Raw genomic sequence first — 6,255 nt, forward strand, 5'->3', positions numbered from 1 at the left:
ATTAGTCCGTAGTAACATGCCGTGAATTTTATTTGGTCTTGACCGAAGTGAAGAAAGTTCTGATTGTGTTTGGAAAGCCATATTTTGCCGTTCTCTTCCGGTTGCAAAGGTCATGTTTTGGTTGCTATTCATCCTAAAATATTGTTAGTTTTATTTGCTTCATAAAAGTTTTCTATTTTGCCCCTGCACTCGAATATGCAAATAGTACAGCTTTGAGCTAAGCCATGCAGTTGTTCTTGAACTGTAGCTAATATGTTCCAGAGATTGCCATGAGAGGCATCATTCGGTAATCCAGCATTTCTTGACTATATTCATAGGATTTTATAAGAATAGGTGCTCGATAGCAGTTGGTGATCACTGTATGAGATGGGATAGTACTGGCCACAGATTCCAAGGCTCGTTTAAGTGAAATTATGATTTATTTTTAGGAAATAAAAATCAATAGGAAATTATTATCTGGGGATGTAGCTCAAATGGTAGAGCGCTCGCTTTGCATGCGAGAGGTACAGGGTTCGATCCCCTGCATCTCCATAAGATTTTATTATTTAAAATTTTTCATTGAAATGCCTCGAAATTTTTGTACTCTCGCTAACGCATTAACACTAACCCAACTAGAGGGAGATCCCAAACACTCAGTTAATTTTGCTTCAAAAAATTCCACTCCTTTGCGCAAATTTGTATTCCATCTCTCCCTTTCTAGTTAATTTAGGGTTTTTTTTTTATCATCTTCCAAGAGAAGTACAATAACAATTTATCCACATATAGCCATAGATTTCATTTTATTCTAATTTTACTTTGTACGTTAAATCTGGCTAACTTTATTCCATTTATATCACAAACTTCTGGTCACCGACATTATGCATTGTTATTCTCCGCCACAATTTGAATGTTCAATTCCGCTGCTACTTTGCCACTACAGTCAAGTAGGTCGCTTGACACGGGTTGGTCGGCATGCTAATGATGTGAGTCCACTCCTACTTTGCGTGCCCTCCGTTCTCCCTAGCTCCGCCAACTGTTCATTAATGTAGCCATTGTGTGCTTTCAAATAACTTACTTTTATTATCCATGCATAATATTTATAATTGCAAATGCTGCAGTTTTGTTGTTATTAGTCATGCTCGGCCAGAAAGGTATATTAGATGATTTCATGGACTTCTCATTGGCTACATGAGCCTAAACTGTAATCCATAAAAGCCCTACGTTTCTCCTTAGCGATTTTTCTATTTTGCACAATTGCACCCTACGTTTCTCATTAGTTCAGCAAACAAGCCCTACTTATGGTGTTTTTTGAAATATAATGAGAAATGTAATGGTTGCACAAGGTGTTCATTTTATTTAAAATGCAAGGGTTAGTTAAAATTGTGAAAAGGCAAGTGACAATTAATGTATAAATTTGTCTAGCATTCTCATCTTTGAGTTGTGCTCTAGTCGATACTGTCGTTGGGGAAAGAAGCATACATGATAATGAGCTTAACAAAAGGATAAATACTAATTGGAAAAATTCATTTTTCTTACCCTACCATCTTGTAGGCCAAAAATTATGGAGTTCACGAAGAATGGTATCGGTCGTAAATGTGAAACCTGTGAAATTTTCATTACGCAGTCAGTATTGTTGTGATAGGGTCTACGGTACCAAAAGATAGGCTCTGATACCAATGATAGTCTACAGAACGATTCCTTCAAGATCTGGATTAATTGTAGGAAGCAATATGTGCAACCGAGGAAAAATATTCTCTTGTAGTCAAAAAATTACAAAACAAAGTTGGATTGATTCGTAACTTCCTGATCTACATTATTTGTATTTACACCCTTCGCAGATTCTGATTGAAACTGAGACAAAAATATGATATAGTTCGGATGATGGTAGTGGTGATGGGTGGAGTGGATGTTAGGGTTATGGATGATAATGGAGATGAGGGTGGATGGTTGATATAGTTTAAGGGATAAACACGAAGAGGAAGAAGTGGTCGAGATCCGAAAAAAGAGAGAGAACTCGACAGACGAGGGAGATTAGAAGTTAAGAGAGACCTTGCCAATGATAGAGGTGGTAGGTTGGTGAAGAGGGAGGAGGGAGATTAGGGTAGAGAGACTAGAGAGAAGATAGAGAGGCAAGAAACTAATATTCCAATAGCATAATGATTTTGACTGCCATCCACACATTTACAGAGGCTAGCCAACAAACCAAAATAACAATTATTAACCATAATTCTATTGGACTCCCACCGATCGTGTTAGAACACGCCTGACCACGTTCGAACACATAAAAGGCGTTCACTATCGATGCGAACCTGATGCAGATGTTCACTATCGTTCGAACATGCCCGACTGCGTTTGAAAGTATATTTCGCGTTCTCTATTTTTGCGAACCTGATGCAGGCATTCGCAAAGGCATTCGAACGCACCTTCTTCTTCGTTCGAACGTGACCTACAAAAAATTTATTTTAATATAACTAATGCAATAAGAAAAGACTTTAACAAAGTGTATCAGCACACCATGCTTCCCCCACCTTGCCCTCAGGGTGTAAAGTCGGGGAAACGCTCTAAGATGTTTATCTCCAACTCCCATGTCACCTTATCGGATGGCTTGCCAAGCCACTCAACTAGAACCTCCATCTCTAATCTGGTATCATGACATTGGCGATGCCTAGCAAATACTCAAATTGGCTCTACGATCTCTATCTCCTCCAATGGCTCCGGGTAGAATTGATCCAATGACCTGATAATCTCCAATCCGCTCCATCAGCAATAAAATATGAAAGACAAGATGTACTCTCAACCCCTTCGGCAGCTCCAAACGATATGCAATCGGACGGATAAGGCACTAACACCCAAAACGGATCAAAGTAACAATGTGCTAACTTTTGGTTACGCATCGGATGCAAGGTCACCTGTCGATACGGTTGTACCCTCACAAACACTCAACTGCCGATGTCGAACTCCTGCTCCCGATGGTTGCGATCATAAACTTGCTTCATGCGGTTTTAAGCAAGTTTAAGATGGGCACGCAACCTCCTCAATGTGGCGTCTCTATCTATCAAAGCTAAGTCCACCTCCGTCCGATCTGCAGATGCCACTAGGTCATAAGCGCATAATGTTAGAGCCGTGCGCCCATGCACCACCTCAAATGGAGTCATGCCAATACTACTGTGGTGGGCAGTGTTGTAAGACCACTTTGCCTACGGTAAGAACTCCAATCATCATCTCGGCATCTCTCCAACAAAGCACAACAAGTACTGCTTAATGGCTCGATTTACCATCTCAATTTAGCCGTCCGTCTGTAGATGGTAGGCCGAACTAAAGTTCAGTCAAGTCCCCTACAATCTAAAAAACTCCATCCAAAAGTCGCTCATAAATACACGATCAGGATCGGAGATAATCGTGCATGGCATGCCATGCAACTGAGCAACATTTTAAACAAAAATTTCAGCCACTGACTTGGCTGAAAATGGATGTGATAATGCAGAAAAGTGCACATACTTGCTCAATCTGTCAACCACCGTAAAAATAATGGAATATCCATATACCAATGGAAGATCTTCTATGAAATCCATAGAAATGTCTTCCCAAACACGGCTCGGCATTGACAGAGGCTGAAGTAATCTGGCCAATTTTAATGTGGTTGCTTTAGCCCTCTGACAAATTTTGCAAGCACGGACAAAACTTCTCACATCCCGCCTCAGTCCTAGCCATGTGCAGCTCTGTGATATCCTCCTAACACTCTCATGACCAGCCTCTAGAGTTTGGTGGAAGTGCTCTAACAATTTAAGTTGCATTCCATCATTTGCGGGCACCCAAATGCACCCACGGTCAAGTAGTAAATTGCCTCGGTTCTCCAACTCTAGATGGTGCTCTGGATCATCCAATACCTCCTGTAACAATCTCAAAACATTGCATACCACAGCTCGTCAAGGAAGGGAAAAGTAGGAGAAGAATATGCTACAAGATCGACAGTATCAGATTGGCACGATAGTGCATCCGCCGCTCTATTTTCCGTTCTATTTTTGTGTTGAATTTCGTAATCATACCCCAACAATTTTGTGACCCATTTCTGCTATACCGGAGTGTGAATACGCTGTCCCATAAAGTATGAAAGACTCCTTTGATTGGTTCGGATAATGAATCGCCTATCGATCAAATAAGGCCTCAACTTTGTCACCGCAAGCAGAATTACCAACATCTCTCTCTCATAGGTCGATAATTCTTAGGATTTTTGTGATAAATCCTTGTTAAAAAAGGCTATGGGACGTCCTCCTTGCATTAGTATAGCTCCAATGCCAACTCTCAATACATCACATTCCACAACGAACTCTTTAGTGAAGTCTGATAGAGCTAGAACAGGCGTCGTTGTCATTGCTGTTTTTCAATTTTTCAAAGGCTGTAGTGTCTTCATCCGTCCATCTAAAAGAGTCCTTCCTCAGCAAAGAGGTGAGAGAAGCAATGATCTTGCCATACTCGACGATGAAGCGGCGATAATACTCGGTCAGCCCCAAGAATTCTTGCAATCCTATGGTGGAAGTAGGGATCAGCCAAGCGGTCATGCAAGCTACATTTTGAGGATCTGCCACCACTTCTTCCACTGTGATGATGTGACCCAAATACTCCACTTGTGGTACACTCATAGACACTTAGACTTCTTAATCTTCTGCTAGTTTTGCTTCAATAAATTCAGCACATCCTCCAAATACTGCCAATACTCCAATTTAGTCATGCTGTACACCAAAATATCATCAAAAAAAATACCAAGACATACCTTTGTAGTAGATGCCAAAAAATATCATTCATAAGGCCTTGAAAAGTAGTTGGAGCATTGGTAAAAGCAAAGGGCATCACCCAAAACTGGTAGTGCCCGTCTGGAGTCTGAAATACAGTTTTGTGCACATTTGCTGGGTGAGCTCTAATTTGATGATACCTGGCCCTCAAGTTAAGTTTACTGAATATAGTTGCCCTTGCAAGCTCGTCCAGCAGCTACTCTTTGATCGGAATGGGATACCAGTTCTTGACGGTGATAGCGTTTAGGGCCCGGTAGTCGACACAAAAATGCCATGTCCCATCCCTTTTTCTCACCAATAGCACAGGTAATGAGTAAGAGCTATGATTTGGTTGGATGATGCCTTGGTTTAACAACTCGGCTACCATCTTGGAGATAACTTCCTTTTGCACATGTGGATACCAATACGGCCTCACGTTCGTCGGTGCAATCCCAGCACAATCTCTATGCGATGGTCCGTCATTTGCCTTGGTGGCAACTCCTTTGGTTTCTCAAATAGTCTAATAAATTTATCTAATAAATTAGATAATTCAATTGTAGTACCTGGACTCATTAGAGGCTCATCCTCTGCAGGTCCTAACTGAAGAAGATAGGCCAAATCACTCACACAAGGCAACCCCACCATCGGCTGCTTCGCTGGAATCGGCGGAGATCGAGGGCCATCAAGCCGCACATCTTTGTTTCCTTGCTTAAATTTCATCCATATGCTCTAAAAATTAAATGTGACGGATCACAAGCTCTATAACCACTAAGTGCCAAAGACATTATCCGCCCTTCGTAATGCCAACGGATACAAGTCCACAATAATATTGTGTCCTTGCACCCGTATACCGAATTGGTGACACAAGCTCTTCACCCAAAGCTTCGTGTCGTCTCCAATAACAATGTCAAACCCCGCGGTCGGTTCAGCGTCCAAGCCTAATCTCCTCACTAACCTCTCATCTAGAAAGTTATGTGTGCTCCTCGAATCGATAAAGATGTGCGTACAATGCTTTCTAACGAGTCTGTCCACTGACAATGTCCTCAGCGCGGAAGTACCTGAATATGCATGCATCGATATTTCATCTTGGATATCTTCCTCTGCGGCCTCCTCCACGGCTTCCTCCATGGCCTCCACATGGACCTCCTCTGAGCACTCTCCATCACCAACAACCTCATCGTCCTCCTCGAGACCTTCGATGAGCATCACACTCTCAATCGGTTTGGAACACCAATGATCGGGGGTCAAACGTTCATCGCATTAAAAGCAACGGCCCTTTGCTCTTCGCTTCTCCACCTGGGCTGGTGTGAGAGTTCAAATGGGGTCTTGTGCTTCCTCTAACATTAGAAGAAGGTCTCAAAGATGGTCGTGCTCTAGTACTATGATAGGCTCTAATACCAATTGATAGGCTCTGATACCAATTTGTTAGGCTCTAATACCAATTGATAGGTTCTGAAACCAAAGATAGGTTACGCAATGATTCCTTCAAAATCTGGATGTATTATAG

General features: G+C 41.8%; 1 non-coding gene across 1 annotated transcript; it reads left to right on the plus strand.

Moving 5' to 3' along the window:
* Positions 1–458: 458 nt before the first annotated feature.
* TRNAA-UGC (transfer RNA alanine (anticodon UGC)) lies at positions 459–531 on the plus strand. The gene has a single exon. It is a non-coding gene; the product is annotated as a tRNA-Ala (tRNA).
* The last annotated feature ends 5,724 nt before the right edge of the window (positions 532–6,255 follow it).

Source organism: Typha latifolia, chromosome 6 (assembly GCF_019914945.1).
Source record: "Typha latifolia isolate L0001 chromosome 6, TyphaL0001v2, whole genome shotgun sequence".
NCBI lineage: Eukaryota > Viridiplantae > Streptophyta > Magnoliopsida > Poales > Typhaceae > Typha > Typha latifolia.